At 37.3% G+C, this 17,629-nt stretch overlaps 1 protein-coding gene across 4 annotated transcripts in view; it reads left to right on the top strand.

Annotated features, from left to right (window-relative positions):
- TET2 (tet methylcytosine dioxygenase 2) overlaps positions 1-17,629 on the top strand; it is a 130,211-nt gene that overhangs the window by 21,399 nt on the left and 91,183 nt on the right. For all 4 annotated transcript variants that reach the window (XR_010659390.1, XM_065907024.1, XM_065907027.1 and 1 more), the window contains exon 2: positions 17,372-17,517. The gene's annotated coding sequence lies outside the window, so the exon portion shown is untranslated. The remainder of the gene's footprint in view (positions 1-17,371; positions 17,518-17,629) is intronic.

Here is a 17,629-nt window from a genome sequence, read left to right as displayed (position 1 = left end):
CTCCAGGGGATCTTCCTGACTGAGGGATAGAACCCACGTCTCCTTCATTGGCAGGTGGATTTTTCCCTCTGAGCCACCAGGGAAGCCCCTATATTACTAAAGGCCTGTTTACCGCAGTTTCTTCTCCTGAGTACGTCATGGCTACCTTGCAACAAAAAATTACCAGGCATACTAAAAGGTTAAAACAAACAAACAAACAACAAAGAAACCCAGAATTTGAAGAGACCAAACTAGCATCAGAACCAGAGTCAGATATGGCAGGAATGTTGGAATTATCAGACCAGGATTTTTTTTTTTTAACTAAAACCTAAGGATTTTAAGTGGAAAAGTAGACAACATGCAAGAATAGATGAATAATGTTAGCACAGAAATGAAAATTTTTAGGGAAAAAAAATAAACACTTCTGGTGAAAAGCATTATAACAGAAATGAAGAATGTACCTTTGAGTACTCCTAAGGGTGGCTCAGATGGTAAAGCGTCTATCTACAATGCAGGAGACCTGGGTTCAATCCCTGGGTCAGGAAGATCCCCTGGAGAAAGAAATGGCAAACCACTCCAGTAGTCTTGCCTGGAGAATCCCATGGATGGAGGAGCCTAGTAGGGCTGCAGTCCACAGGGTCATGAAGAGTTGGACACGACTGAGCGACTTCAGTTTCAGTTTCAGGTAGACTGTGGGCTTCCCCAATGGCTCAGTGGGTTAAGAACCTGCCTGCAGTGCAGGAGACACAGGAGACATGGGCTCAATCCCTGGGTCAGGAGGATCCCCTGGCGAAAGACATGGCAACCCACTCCAATATTCTTGCTTAAAATCCCATGGACCGAGGAGCATGGTGGGCTAGAGTCCATGAGATTGAAAAGAATCAGACAGGATTGAGTGACTGAGCAATCAAGTAGACTGTATATGACTGAAGAAGGAATCTCAGAACTTGAGGATCTAACAACAGAAACTACAGAAATGGAAAATACAGGAGAGGAGAAGCAACACAGAATATCCAGAACAGAATATCCAAGAACTGTGGAATAGTTACGAAAGATGTACTGTAGGCAAAATGGAAATGCTCAGAGGAAGAGAGGAACAGAAGCAATATTTGAAGTAGCAGTGACTAGAATTTCCCCAGTTAATGTCAGACACCAAACCACATATTCCAGGAAGCTCAGGGAACACTAAACAGGATAAATGCCAAAACAAAACAAAAACAAAACAAAAACAAAAATAGATATATTCAAACTTCAGAAAATCAAAGGAAAAGAAAAAATTTGAAAGAAGAAAAAGAATACCTTTCCTATAGAGAAGCAAAGATAAAAATTACATTCAACTTATCCCAAGTTACCAAGAAAGCAAAAATAAAGTAGAGGGAGATATTTAAAATATGGAGATTAGAAAAAAAATCCATCAACCTAGAATTCTGTACCCTGTGAAATTGTTCTGTAAAAGTGAAGGAGAAACAAAGTGTTTCTCAGACAAGAAATCGAAGGAATTTGTTGCAAGTAGTCTTCCCCATAAGAAGTGCTAAAAGGCATTCTTCACAGAGAAGGAAAATGACATAGATCAGAAGCAAAGATCTGCATAAAGGAAGAGCACTGGCGATGCAACTGAAAATAAAATGAAGACTTTTTTTTATTATTCTTAGTTGGTCTAACATATAATAGTTGGTTCAAAATAATAGTAGCAATACTAAATCATATATGTGGATATACAAAATACATGACTATATAATGTATGTATGTTGCAATTACATATATACTCATGTAGTGAAATAAGCGACAACAATGATACACAAACAAGAAGGTGGAATTAAGAATATGATAAGGTACTTGCATTACCAATGAAGTAGTACATATTGTTATTGGAAAGTAGACTTGAATTAGTTGTAAATGTCTATTGCAGACTCTAGGGCAACCACTAAAAAACGGTTTTTAAAAAGTATAACTCATATGCTAAGAAATGAGAGAGAAGGGAAATACAAACTGCTCAGTGAAAACCACAAAAGAAAGGAAAAGTGTTAAGACAAAAATAAGAAAAAAAACCAAGGCTATAATTAGAAAGCAAGTAATAGCAGATATTAATTCAACTATACCAATAAACACTTTAAATACCAATGGTCTAAATACACCAATTAGAAAACAGAGATCATCAGAGTGGATCAAAAAACAAAATCCAACTATATGTTTTCTATAGGATACCCGCTTTAAATGTAAAGACACAGTGATTAAAACTAAAGGTTATGCAAACACTAAAACTAATAGAAAAGCTAAGATAGCTATATTACTTTCAAACAGAGCTGACTTCAGACTTAAAAAGTGCATTGCATAATGATAAAGAGGTTAAGACTCCAAAAAGATATACAATTTTTAATGTGCATGCATCTCACAATAGTGTCAAAATAAGTGAGGCAAAAACTGATAGAATGTCAAAAAAAAAAAAGAGGAATCTACTATTACAGTTGGAGAATTTAATAACTTTCTATCAAAAATAGCCAGCTCTAGCAGGCCAAAAATCAGTCAGAACATAGTAGCACCATCAATCAGCTGAATATAACTGACATCTATAGATTTCATCCAGTGATAGATTGTGTGTTAGTTTAACACACAGTATATGTTGATATCATCCAATGATGGCATATTACATATTCTTTTCAAGCTCTCATGGAACATTCACCAAGATAGACTACATTCTGGGCCATAAAAAAATATCTTATCAAGTTTTAAAGGAATAGGAATTAAAATTCCCTTAAGAGTTTGCTCTCAGACCCTAAGAGAATTATACTAGAAATCAATTACAGAGAGACCATTGAAAAATCCCTAAACACCTGGAGATTTAACATACTTGTAAATCAAACATAGGCCAAGGAACAGATCTCAAGAGAAATATAAAAATATTTTGAACTAAATGAAAATGAAAATTCAACTTATACAAATTTGTAGGAAATCAATGAATATGATGTTCAAAGGTAACATATGTATAGTACTGAATACATATATCAGAAATGAAAAATCTAAAATCAATAAGGGAATGTCTCTGGCAGCCCAGTGGTAAAGATTCTGTGCTTCCACTGAAAAGGGCATGGGTTTGATCCCTGTTCAGGGAACTAAAATCTCGCATGCTGCATGGCATGGCAAAAATAAATAAAATCAATAAGCTAAGCTTTCATCTTAGGAAACTAGAAAATTGAGAGCAAATTCAATCCAAAGTAAGCAGAAGAAAATAAAAATCAGAGGTAAAACCAATGAAATTTAAAGCAGGAAATCAAAGGAGACAATACTACAGATGCCATGGACATTAAAAAGATAATAAGAGAATAATGTGAAAACTGTATGCTCACAAATGCAATAACTTAGATGAAAAGAGCCAATTCCTTGAAAGACACAATCTGCCAAAATTCACACAAGAAGGATTAAATAATCAAAATGGGCCTATATTTGTTAAATAAATTGATTCAGTAATTAAAAACTTTTCAAAACAAAACACCTGGTCTTTCTTATGGGTTCATTGGTGAATTCTACCAGACATTTAAGGAAGAAATTATATCAATTTCAGAGAATAGAAGCAGAGAAAATAATTTCTAACTCATTCTTTGAAGTCAGCATTGTGTGTGTTACTCCCATGCTACTAATTGATCCCGCTCTCTCTTTCCCCTTCAGTAGCTATAGGTTCGTTTTCTATGTCTGTGAGTCTGTTTCTGTTTTGTATCCATATTGTTTCACATGGCAATGCTTTGTTCTTTTTTATGGCAGAGTAATAGTCCACTCTGTGTGTGTGTGTGTGTGTATACACATTTATTTATACACACACACACGCACACACATACACATACTCATACTGCATCTTCTTAAACCAATCATCTGTTATGGGCACTTGGGTAGTTTCTAAGGCTTGGTTGGCTATTGTAAATAGTGCCGCTGTGAACATTGGCATGCATGTATTTTTGAATTAGAATTTTCATCTTTTCAGGATATATGTCCAGGAGTGGTGTTGCTGGATCATATGATAGCTCTATTTTTAGTTTTTAAGGAAAGTCCATACTGTTTTCCATAGTGGCTGTGCCAATTTACATTTCTACCAAGAATGTAAAAGTATTCCCCTTTTCCCATACTCACACCAGCATTATTATTTGTAGACTTTTTTTTTGGTAGACTTTTGTATCATAGCCATTCTGACTGGTGTGAGTTAATAAACTCCTGGTGATACAACACCAAAGACATGATTCATGAAAGGAATAGTTTTTAAGCTGGACTTCAATAAAATGAAAAACTGGAAATTCTCTGGCCATCAATGGTTAGGACTTTGAGCTTTCACTGCCAAGGGCCAGGGTTCAATCCCTGATAAGGGAACTAAGATCCCACAAGACGAGCAGCCCTGCCCAAAAAAAAAAAAAAAAAAAAAAATTAAATTTCTGTTCTAAAGTGTATGTAGAAAGAATGAGAATACAAGCCATAGACTGGGAGAAAATATTTACAAAGAATACATTTGATAAAGGACAGTCATATACAGAAAACTATATATAGAGAAAAATATACAGAGACCTCTTGAAACTCTGAAAACAATTAAAAAATGAACAACCTATTTAAAAATTGGGCTAAAGACCTGAACAGACACATTATCAATGATGATATACAAATGGTAAATAAGTTTATGAAAAGGTGTTCATCATCATATGTAATTAAGGAATTACAAATTAATTAATGAGGTTACCCGGCCCACCTAATAGAATGGCCAAAAGCTAGAATGCTAAAAACACCAAGTTCTGGTGAGGTTATGGAACAGCAGAAATTCTTCATTCATTGATGGTAGAATGCAAAATGGTAGAGCCACTTATGGAGGAAAGTTTGGCAGTTACTGATAACACTAAATATACTCTTGCCATATAATCCAGTGATTGCACTCCTGGGAATTTACTCAAAGGAATTGAAAATTTAAGTCTACACAAAAATCCGCACAGGTGTTTATAGGCGCTTTCTTCCTAATTGCCAAAACTTGGTAGCAACCAAGATGCCCTTCAGTAGGTAAATGGATAAGTATACTGTGGCATGCAGACAATAGAATATTGTTTAACACTAAAAAAAAAAAAAAAAAAAGGTATCAAGCAATGAAAAGACATAGAGGAGTCTTAAATGCTTATTACCAAGAAAAATAGTCTATTCTGTAAAATTCTGTACCCTTTGACTCTGATTGTATGACTTTCTGGAAAAGAAGAAACTATGCAGATACTATAAAGATCAGTTCTTCCAGGAATTAGGGGTAGGAAGGATGAATAGGCAAAATACAGAGGATTCTTAGGGGGGTGAAACTGTTCTGTAATATATTACAAAGGTAAATACATGTCATTAAACATCTGTCCAAATTCATAGAATGTGAAACAGCAAGAGTAAAACCTAGGATCAACTTGCTGATAATGATGTGTCAGTGTAAGTTCATCAGCGGTAACAAATGCACCACTCCAAAAGGAAGCCTCATAGTGGGAGAGGTTTTACATGTGTGTTGCAACACACCAGGCTTCCGTGTCCTTCACTTGTTTCTCTGCGTTTGTGCAAACTCATTTCTGTTGAGTCAGTGATGCTATCCAATCATCTTGTCCTCTGTCAACCCCTTTTCATCCAGCCCTCAATCTTTCCCAGCATCAGGATCTTTTCCAGTGAGTTGGCTCTTTGCATCAGGTGACCAATGTATTGAAGCTTCAGCTTCAGCATCAGTCCTTCCAATGAATATTCATGGTTGATTTCCTTTAGGACTGACTGGTTTGATCTCCTTGCTGTCTCAGGGACTATCAAGAGTCTTCTCCAACATCACAGTTCAAAAGCATCAAATTCTTGGGCAGTCAGCCTTCTTTATGGTTCACCTCTCACATCCATACATGAGTACTGGAAAAGCCATAGCTTTGACTATACAGACCTTTGTAGGCAAAGTGATGTCTCTACTTCTTAATATACTATCTAGATTGGTCATAGCTTTTCTTCCAGGGGGCAAGCGTCTTTTAATTTCATGGCTGCAATCACTGTTCACAGTGATTTTGGAGCTGAAGAAAATAAAGTCACTGTTTCCACTTTTCCCCCATCTGTTTGCCATGAAGTGATGGGACCGGATGCCATAATGTTAGTTTTTAAAGTGTTGACTTTTAAGCCAACTATTTCACTCTCCTCTTTCACCTCCATCAAGAGGCTCTTTAGTTCCTCTTTGCTTTCTTCCATAAGGGTAGTATCATCAGCATACCTGAGGTTATTGATATTTCTCCCAGCAATCTTGATTCTAGCTTAAGCTTCATCCAGCCCAGCCTTTCACTCTGCATATAAGTTAAATAAGCAGGGTGACAATATACAGCCTTGACGTACTCCTTTCCCAATTTTGAACCAGTCGGTTGTTCCATGTCCCATTCTAACTATTGCTTCTTGACCTCCATACAGATATCTCAGGAAGCAGGTCAGGTGATCTGGTATTCCCATTTCTTGAAGAATTTTCCACAGTCAAAGGCTTTGGCACAGTCAATAAAGCAGAAGTAGATGTTTTTCTGGAACTCTTTTGCTTTTTCTGTGATCAAGTGGATGTTGGCAATTTGATCTCTGGATCCTCTGCCTTTTCTAAGTCCAGCTTTTACATCTAGAAGTTCTCAGTTCACATACTGCTGAAGCCTAGCTTAAAGGATTTTAAGCTTGCTGTAATCTTGCTAGAATGTGAAATGAGTGCAATTGTGTGGTAATTTAAACATTCTTTGGCATTGCCTTTCTTTGGGATTGGAATGAAAACTGATCTTTTCCAGTCCTGTGGCCACTGCTGAGTTTTCCAGATTTGCTGGTATATTGAGTGCAGCACTTTCACAGCATCATATTTTAGGATTTGAAATAGCTCAGCTGGAATTTCATCACCTCCACTAGATTTGTTTGTAGTAATGCTTCCTAAGACCCACTTGACTTCACACTCCAAGATATCTGACCATACTATTGTGGTTATCTGGGTCATGAGGTTCTTTTTTGTACAGTTCTTCTGCGTATTCTTGCCACCTCTTCTTAATATCTTCTGCTTCTGTTAGGTCTTTGCCATTTTTGTCCATTATTGTGCCCATCTTTGCATGAAATATTCCCTTTGTATCTCCAATTTTCTTGAAGAGATCTCTCATTGTATTGTTTTCCTCTACTTCTTTCCATTGTTCACTTAAGAAAGCTTTCTTATTTCCTCTTGCTGTTCTCTGTAACTCCGCATTCAATTGGGTATAATTTTCCCTTTCTCCTTGCCTTTTGCTCCTCTTTTCTTGTCTATTTGTAAGGCCTCTTCAGACAACCACTTTGCCTTCTTGCATTTCTTTTTCTTGGGGATGGTTTTGGTACAGTTTTATGAACTTCCATCCATAGTTTTTCAGGCACTCTTGTCTACCAGATCTAGTCCCTTGAATCTGTTCATCACCTCCACTGTATAATCATAAGGGATTTGATTTAGGTCATACCTGAATGGTCTAGTGGTGTCCCCTCCTTTCTTCAATTTGAACCTGAATTTTGCAGTAAGGAGCTCATGATCTATGCCACAGTTGACTCCAGGTCTTGTTTTTTGCTGACTGTATAGAATTTCTCCATCTTCAGTTGCAAAGGATGTAATCAATCTGATTACGTGTGTGTGCATGTGTGGTAAGTTGCTTCAGTTGTGTCCAACTCTGTGCGAACCCATGGACTGTAGCCTACCAGGCTCCTCTGTCCATGGGATTCTCCAGGCAAGAATACTGGAATGGGTTGCCATTCCCTTCTCCCAACCCAGGGATCGAACCCACATCTCTTACGTCTCCTGCATTGGCAGGCAGGTTCTTTACCACATGTGTGTAGACCAAAGTGTATTACAACTCATTATTCTTTCCACTAAACTTTAGAGTGAACCAAAATCTGCTCTAAATATATGTTTAATTTTAAAAATGTAATGCAACCTCAAAGCACCATAAATTTGTTAAAAGAAAACGAGCTAGGCAGTAAAAGTATCTTTTGTTTTTCTTAGTGTTTCAGTTCAAGTCCTGTCTTGACTCTAGGTTTCTAGTCTGAGGTTGAGAAAATAACCTAATCTTCTTAATTGAGTCACAGTCTTATTTCAATGAACAGTTCGTACCAATCCTTTATACCAAAGGTGAGGGAGGGGATATGAGTTGATCAAAAGATGGCCAGTGGGCAAGATTTACTTGGCTTCATTCAGTACCTTTGATAGATCAAAGGCTACAAGCCAAATTCATGTACCTACAGACTCCATGCCTTTTCTCTGAGTATTGAAGATGAGAGTCCTGTTTGGTTTTATGTGAGGATTTCCCCCCACCCCCCATCACTCCTCAGAAAATGAAGGATATCTATCCTCCTCATTTAGGAAATGAGTGCTTGTAATAGAAACTTATTTTTAGTCAGCTGTTCCCCTTAGATGATTTATGTCACCTCTGACCTGCTTTCTGATAAAACATGACTTCATTCATGGCTCTGGAGATGACCTGTGTACACCGACCTGGCATAAACCTGGAGTGTTAAGTCATTTTAATGACAGTTGGAGAGAGGATTGATCTCCCACTGTAAGACTGTCTACCGTGAGATTCTGTAAAGCAGCTGCATTCCTAGTGAGGCCTGGTTAAGTTTATCCTGCTATCAGGTTCTTCAGTATTACTCATCTTTCTCCAAAGGAAAGAGGTTTTTCCAGCATGCAGAGTATCTGGCTTTTAATGGCTATCGTGTGCTTAGATGCTCAGTCGTGTCCGACTCTGCGACCCCATGGACTGCAGCCCGCCAGCCTCCTCTGTCCACGGGGATTCTTCAGGCAAGAATACTGGAGTGGGTTGCCATGCCCTTCACTAGGAGATCTTCCTTATGCAAGAATTGAACTGGGGTCTCCTGCTCTGCAGGCGGATTCTTCACCACCTGAGCCACCAGGGAAGCCCCTTGTGATGGCTACAGAGCTGAAATAACATGCCTATACTTGGCTGCTCATTTGTGTTTTCCCTCCACTTGTTAACTGACTCATTCTTGGAGGTTACAGTGGTTATGCCCTCCTGGTCAGCAGATGGTTGACCTTTCTTAGAAAAGACACTTTCACATCTCCAAGTATAAGAAGTTAATGCTCCAGCTTCATTGAGCATCTCATCCACTCAATGAAGAATCAGGACATTCAGTATTGATTCCCATGGCCTGTGACCCCGAGTCAACTTGGTGCAAAGGGCTTTTCTCAGACGTCCTTCTCTAAAGGCAGGGTCAGGGACTCCTTTTTTTTTCCCCCAAACTCTGTTTTGCTCAATGATGATTTTAAAATGGTGATTTTGTTCTTTCAGTATCTGAAAATGCTTCCTATATTCCAGAACCTCAACATTAATACACCAAGGGAAATAACATACTCTCACATTCCTGTTCTCATACTTTTAATTGTATAAAATACATTCACATGTTTTATAATTATTGAGTTTTTTTGTTTTAAAATATATAGTTTCTTTGTTTTACAAGGGAGCTACATTATACTTTTCATGTTACGCTGTGGTATCATGACATTCCAAAAAAAAAAAAAAAGGTAAGTAAGTTCTGACATTTGAATATTTTTCCATCATTTACCTTTCCCTATATCATCATCACCAATAGTATTTCACATTTTTATTGATATTGCCCTTTTATCTTTCTTTATAACTCAATTCCTCCTGTTTATTCCTCTGAGTTAAAGTTGCTTTCTGCAGCTCCCTCCTGTCCCACTTTTATTCCTTGTTTGCCTCTATAAAATAAGGTTAAAAATAAAGCCTCTACGATAAATCATTATTATTATACTCATTTGTATTTCTACCTAGAATATTTTAAAGCCCTCAAAAAGTTTCCGTTGTTCAGGCACCCTCCCTATGCTATTATCTGTGTACTCTTTGGCCAAGTCTTTTGTTATTTTCTTTATTGGAGTGTGTGTTATATGTCTCTGTCTGTGTGGTCATGGTTGATAAACTTTAAATTTAGCCACAATTAACATGTTTTTAGATGAGTTTCTTTTTCTTGGGAGTTTGTTGATGGTATTTACTTTGTCTTGTGATTAAAAATGTGTGAGAGTTCTGTAGCAAGATAATGCTTTCTTACCTGCTTGCACTCTTCCATTTAGAAGAACTGGTAGTTGACAACGGACTCTTTTTAATTTTGGTTTCTACAACACAAGGGTTGCTAGGTAACTTTTAATCTCTTTCAGCAAGAGAACAGTCAACAACAACAACAAATTTCTGCTCACTTTAGATTGTATATTCCATCTAGAAGATCTGGCAAATAAAAAATGACTTAACACATTTTTTAAATATGCAGTTCTATATAGACCAGCTTCTACATCTTTGGAACATGGTATCAAATATTTTTTTAATTAAACTGCCATTTCTTCAACATTATGATCTGCTTATTCTTAAGAAATTAACTTCTAAGCAACATTTGCCATCTCCAGGAAATGTATGAAAATCCAGTTTAATTTGAAAATAGTAATTTTATGAAAATATATCAAAATTGTGTTATTAAAATATCTATTTGGAAAAAAATATCTACTTGGATTTCTCATTTACTTATATGACTCTCCAATCTTAAGTGTGGTACAGCTGTTCATACTAAACATTTTGTTTATTTAGAGGAAAAATGTACTTAAATTCTGTCATCCTGGTCATTACTTGAAAGTTTAACCTCATATTCTAATTTTTAAATTCAATGTCACAAAACATATAATTTTTACATAAAACTTTTAAAACTTAAAAAAAACCTTTTATCTTTTAAGTTTTCATTTCTTCTATCACATTTCCCCTATGATGTTTCTTTCTAGCTACTGCCAAAGTTAATAGTTACATTTTCCCCAGTAACAAGTAGTACATTTGCAAAGACTTTAGCAGTTATTTTATTGGAGTTTAGTGTTGATTGTGTTGATTTACAGTATTGTGATTTGCAAAGATTTAAGCAATTGCTTAAAGCCTTTAAAAAAAATCCTTTATTTAAGAATCATTCAAAAAGCTAGAGCTGGTATGTAGCAGGTATTCATGAGTGGAGCTGTGCTGAAGGTTGCTGAACTATCTCCAAGGTGGTGAGGGAATTCTGCTGCTCTAAGACACCCTGGCTCCCTCTCCATGACTCCCTCATCTTCCCACAGTCCTTAAGCTAGAACAGGTGGTCTCTTGGACCCTCCTCCAACACATGACCCATGCTTTGATGGGCTAGCTGTTAAACGTTTTTATTATCACTCATGTGATAAGAGAATCATCATTTACATGTCTTGGTGTTTTTAAGAGTACCTTATGATAGAAGTACTTTATGTCATGTTAATAACATTTCTAATTTTGTAAAATGCATAATTTGCTTTTAATAATCCAAGTAAATAAAACCATGGTCTCTCATTACTCTGAAAGATTTGCTTTATTACTTTATAATATGAAATTACCAAATCTAAAGGAAGAGAATATATCAATACCTTGTAAAGTAATTTAGGGGAAATCAGTAAACATTGTGATTATCAGTTTACAATTACCTGTTATGTGAGGATTATTCATTACAAAGTTTTAATATTTAGTATATGAAAGCAGTTGTTGTTCACTCACTAAGTTGTAGTTGACTCTTGTGACCCCATGGACTGCAGCATGCCAAGGTTCCCCATTCTTCACCATCTCTCTGAGTTTGCTCAAACTCATGTGAAATAAAATTATATTGCTTATTCTAATTATTCTAATTTCCTATCAATATAATTTTGTCATGGTTTTACACCTTATTCATTGTGTAATACCTCTTTTTTCAAACATGCATTTGTTCCATCTGTATCAAATTAGACCATATTTAAGTCATAGAATCATAACACCTTAAATCTAGTTTGGAATAGAGATAAAACAAAGCTCAGTTTCCTTAAGTGATTGGCCTGAGATCATGAAGTTTTAGCAAATTAGTGGTAAAATTAAAACTGAGATGGATTTATAATTTGGTTATCTTTTCTACCTTCCTACTTCCTTAGTTTGCTTATGTGTTTACGAGAGTGATGGGTGAGCTGTGAGCTTCTGAGATTCAGCTCAAAACCTCACTCCTAATAGAAATATTGTTTTGCAGTCAGCCAAAGAAATTTAGTCACCAAGATCTAAAGTTCCTTGTGTGGAGAAAAAGGAACACATGAACCATAAAAAAATCAGTGTACTCATTTTTCTCCACCTCTTTCATCTTCTTTGCCCCTTTCTTTTCTTCCACTACATAGAGTTCCTAGAAGGGATCCCCAAAATGCTTAGACATTGTGAATGGCAGCTCTGTTTTAGAGAATTACAGAGAATTGTGTTTCCTATTTTAGTGGATGAATGTTTCCTATTTTAGTGGCTTTTCAGAGTTAAAAAAAAATGGCCATGCCTCCATTGGTTTATCTAAATAATAGCCCAGTCTCTGACCAAAGAGGTCAAGTGTTAGCAAGGGTCAGAGTGTCGTAGATATGTTTGCATTTCAGATGCAAGAACTTATGTATGCTTATTCTGCTTGATTTTTACTCAATATATATTTTTAATGTGGGTTTTTCATCTTGGTGTTTCAAAATATCTATTCCCTCATAACTTTTGTTTGCTTGTTTGTTTTTGGAAGGTATATACGTTGATAATCTATACACAACGCCAAAGCCAAATGAATTTATACCTGGTAAATGGTACCTAATTTTTTGTGCAATAGAAAACTATGTCAGACAGTTTATAACTGCTGCCTAATGTTTCAACTTTGTTTGACAATTTTAGTTCTATAAAGACTGTTCATTAGGAACAGTCTTGTTTGGTGTATATATGTATACTTTTATCTTCGTGGAATTTGTTCAATAAATGCTTACTGAATTTTTCCTTGGAGTTACCACTTTGTGTTAGGAAGAGTGAGGAGTAAATATACATGAGGACTTCCTTTAGTTTTCTTCTTAGAGCTTTAACTGTGGTAGTGATTTTTTTTTTCAAAGCTTTAATAGAACAAACATCGCTGCCAAGGAGCTGACATTCTGAAATAACACTTCCCTTTGGGCTCCTTGCAGTGGGGATCGTTTACTTGCAGAGGGAGAAGGAGGGAGTCTGAGCCCAGGCTTGTTGGGGCGGGGGAGGGGAGAAGGGCGAGGAAGGAGGGAGGAGACCTGAGTCCTGGGGATATCCTGCTGAGGTCAGTAACCTGCTGTTCAGTGGACGTCCAGTCTAACCCCTTTTAGACCTGGAGAAGGCTCACGTCCAGCAGGGAAGCCTCCCAGGCAGCATGACACCAGGAAGGAAACACCTATCGCTGGGAAACTTTGTAGAGACACGCAGTGAAGGTGGCTGAGTAGCCCAAAGGGGGAAGGAAGGACTAGACCCAGCAGCAAGAACATAGTGCCCTGTTTGCAGTGGAAATACTTATCTAATGATTTGATCAGTGAAATATCCATCTGTTGGAAGGAGAATGAATATAAGACCGCCAAGAAAGATTTCTATATACAATGCCTAGTGTACATTGATGTATACATCTTGATAGTTTGTAAGGAGAAGTTTGGTTCCACTTTTGAAGGAAAGTGTCTGCTACTAGTATTTGAAGTACAGAATAACTTACCTTTCACCAAAAAGAATTCTGTTCTTCCCTGAATCGCCTATAAGCTGTTGGAGGCCTGCCTCCTACAAAGTGTGCGCTAATGGACATGACTGACAGTATTTTGAAGATTAAATGACTAAGAATGCAATCGGTAAATCTTAGCTGTTTTTATTGTCACTGATATTTTTTTCATCTATACTCTGGAAAAGATTGCAGAAGGATATTATCCTTTTGGAACAGTGAATAGTTGATGAAGATAAAATAGCAGAATAAGCTTCAATCTAGGGAGACAAAAGAAAAATCTGTCTTGGAACCACATCCTTAGAAAGATAGTGATTTTGACTGTGAGATTTATTTCATTCAGTTGAAAATGTGGATAGGAGTGAGGAAATTTCAATGTGCTATTGGTTTGCGGAAGGGAGGTGGGTGTTACCTTGATTTCTGTCTGTTTGCAGTTACCCTTCATGTTTATTCTGTTTAGCCTTCTAAATGATTTTTGTTTTCTTTATAATCTCAGTATATCAGGTCAGAGGGAAAACTCAATGTATAAGCAGATTGATATTGTTTTACATTTGCTTTGAGAGTATTTACCATAGCATCCTAAATAGTATTATTAAGGTTCTCTTTCAAACCATGGACCCAAGCATATGAGTCATCATGCAATGATTCCTGAATGATATCATGTTGGAGACATCCCAAGACTGAACACAGCCAAGATCAGTGGTCAGTGCAGAACTGTGTTCTTATAGGAGCCTTGTGGTCTCTTACACGTGTGCATTCTATTTATTGGGATAGCCTCTTTCTATAAAGGACCTTTTGGGGGCATAGAAAATTGGAACTTCACTGTCTCTTTGATGATTTGCCAGCTTGCTTCCCAGCCAGTCAGATAACTGCTCGTAGTGACATGCTTTTCTCTAGGGCCCCCCATCTTGTGCTGGTCTTTAGAGAGCAGTCTCACTAAACCCGCTCACACCATTCTGAGCCAAGGACATTGCTGTCCTGAATGCCTTACAGTATAGATAAAAATCTTATACCAATTACGTTCTGATAAAACTCTGAGTTTACTCTGAGAATGCATTAGCCATTTAGGTTTTGCATTACTATTTTAAACAGAAAACAGGAAGGCAAGTGTTTCCCTCCTTCCTCAATATTTGGTCCATAAGTTGCTAAAGCCAGCCTTAGGAATCTAAGGATGTACAGACAAAGGCCCTCTTCTTACCATTGCTTCTTTGACCTTTTCTAAAATGACAAAATGTTTCATTGCCTCCAACCCTAACCTCCTGAACTGTACTTGTCTGATAATAATTATTTGGAATACATGGATTCCTCAAATATGTCTTGTCAGAAGTTTATTTTGTCATTTCAAATTCCTTTATAGAATTTTTTTCCTGATTAATACCATCATTCTTCCAGGCAACCAAGCTCAAAACTTTATTGCTATAATTGAGTCTTTCTTCCTGTATCTACAGTGTTACTAATATCCACCCATTTCTCAATCAGTAATATTTCCCTACTTTATCATTTTAGTTCATTTCCTCTGCCACCCTTCTGTTCAGACTTATCATGTAATCTGAACTATGGCAACAAGCCAATATCTTTTTAAAAAAACAATTTTATTTATTCATCTATTTTTGGCTGTACTGGGTCTCCAGCTGTGTGGACTTTTCTCTAACTGCAGTAAGCAGGAGCTACTCTCTAGATGCAGTGCATGGGCTTCTCATTGCAGTGGCTTCTCCTGTTGCAGAGCACAGGCTCTGGGGTGCATGGGCTTTAGTAGTTGCAACTCCTAGGCTCTAGAGCACAGGCTCAATAGTTGTGGTGCATGGGCTTAGCTGCTCCAAAGCATGTAGCATCTTCATGGACCAGGGGTTGATCTGTGTCTCCTGCACTGACAGATGGATTCTTTACCACTGAGCCACTTGGGGAAGCCCCAAGCCTCTGCATCTTCTCCTACATCACATTCACTAGGATGACTTTAAACAAACAAACAAAAAAGACAGACAATAACAAGTGTTTGTGAGGGTGTAGGAGAATTGGAACCCTCATATCATTGCTGATGGGAATGTAAAATGGCAGAGACTTTGTAAAAACAGTTTGGCAGCTCCTCAAAAGGTTAAACGTAAAATTATCTTCTGACCTAGCAATTTCACTCCTAGGAATTCTACTCCCAAGAGAATTGAAAACATATGTCCATACAAAAACTTAGAAACAATGAACAAATATGTTTAGACCAGCATTATTCACAATAGCCTAAAGGTAGAAGCAATCTGTGTCTATCAACAGATAAATAGAAAAACAGAATGTAGTATATGCATATGATGGAATACTCTTCTGCCTTAAGAAGGAAGGAAATTCTGATATGTTACACCTTGGATGAATCTTCAAGGCATTATGTGAGGTAAAATAAACCAGTCACAAAAGGACAAATATGATTCAGCTTCTTTGAGGTACCTAGAATAGTCAAATTCATAGAGACAAAAAGTAGAATTATGTGCTTAGAAATAATGACTTCCATGGTATGTGAATTACATCTCAATTTTTAATTGAGACAAGACAGTCTTAATACATTGACTTTTATGATGCCATGTTGCTGAAGAAACAGCATGCCCCAGTCTCAGCTTAATATTTCTGGCTATGTAATGGAGAAAATTAAGTGACCTCGCTTCTGACTCTGTAAAATAGGGATAACAGTAACTACCTTTCCAGATGTTTGTGTTAAATGAGTTAACATATCTACTTACTTCTAGCACGGTATCTGGCATCACTAAAAACCTAGTAAATTTACTAAGACCTCTTGGGACATGAGCCTTCAACAGCTTCCAGTACTATTTCAGATACTATTTCCAGATATTCTGGAAAGTGGTCCAACTCCTTTGCCATTTTACCAATCTCTGTATTCTGGCTCAAAATTGCCTCTCCAGATTCTCCTAAGGCTATTTTATAGAAACCCTTCCTTCAGAATGGGCTTTTTTTAGTCCCCCTAAAGTTGCTTTGCCTATTCTTACAACTGTGTCTTTTCTTGAAAACAATGCTCTCTCCCTGTTCCTCTCTCTGAATTTCATCCTGCCTTAAAACTCAGCAGAAGCCTATCCTCATGCATTAAACTTTTCCTCTCATTTCAGTGCATGGATATCTCTCATTTTTGTAGCACCCAAGATTTTCACTACACCTTTGATCAGTGAAGCCTTACTTTGGTTATATTTTTTAAGTATTTATCTTATCATGTGATCTTTTGAAAGTATGTGTTGAGCTAAATTAAAGCTCCTGAGCACCGGGTTACATGCTATCATTCTTTACCTTTTCCACAGCACTTAGCACATTGCCTTGATGTGGTGCATTTGGAATAAACATCTGCTATATGTGAGTTAAGCTAGTGCTACATCTCAACAAGTACGGTGACTTAAACTAATGATTCTCTATTTTGGCTACACCTTAGAAACACTTGGGGAATAAGGTTTCATTTTTAGGCCAACAAATCAGAACCTCTGAGTGTTAGGCCTCAGCTTTATACCCAGGTGATAATTACAACCAAGACTGAGAACTATTGGCTTCGACCAATGAAATAATAGAAGCCAGTGGGTCTCAAACTTAATTGATAATCACAGTTAAGGTGTGATGACCACAGATTGACATAGTCAGAGATGCTTTGGATATTCCAAACTGCTCTGCAAATATTAGACAAATATTATGGTGCCATTGAAACTTTGATGGCCTTGAGAAAGATCCTTAAACCCCAAAATTTTTCACAGCCAATGGCACAGTGGGGAAATACCTAACTATAGGCATCTAAAACCTCTAAATTCTGCATCATAGCTTTCATACCAAATGTACATGCCTAGTTCCTTTTAGCTCTCTTAAAAATATTTAAACTCTTCATCTTTTCCAGGCTGGCCACCATTCAGCAGCAGACCCTCTCCAGATTGTCCACTTGCCTTTGCGCCTGGCTGAATTACCTCACATGGAGGCAGGAGATGGGCCCAGCGGCAGCCAGCAGGCCATGATCCAGGAGGTGCAGTGAGGGGAGAGCTGCTGGTAAGGCTCGGCGACAGTGATGCTGGTTTGCAGGGATGTTTATCCTCCCTTGAATGGTCAATCCTCGTCCAGTCTCCAGCTCTGTACTCTCTCAAATGCCTCTGCTATCTAT

This window comes from Muntiacus reevesi, chromosome 16 (assembly GCF_963930625.1).
Source record: "Muntiacus reevesi chromosome 16, mMunRee1.1, whole genome shotgun sequence".
NCBI lineage: Eukaryota > Metazoa > Chordata > Mammalia > Artiodactyla > Cervidae > Muntiacus > Muntiacus reevesi.
Note: the sequence above shows the minus strand (reverse complement) of the source record. Positions and strands in the feature narration are given on the sequence as shown.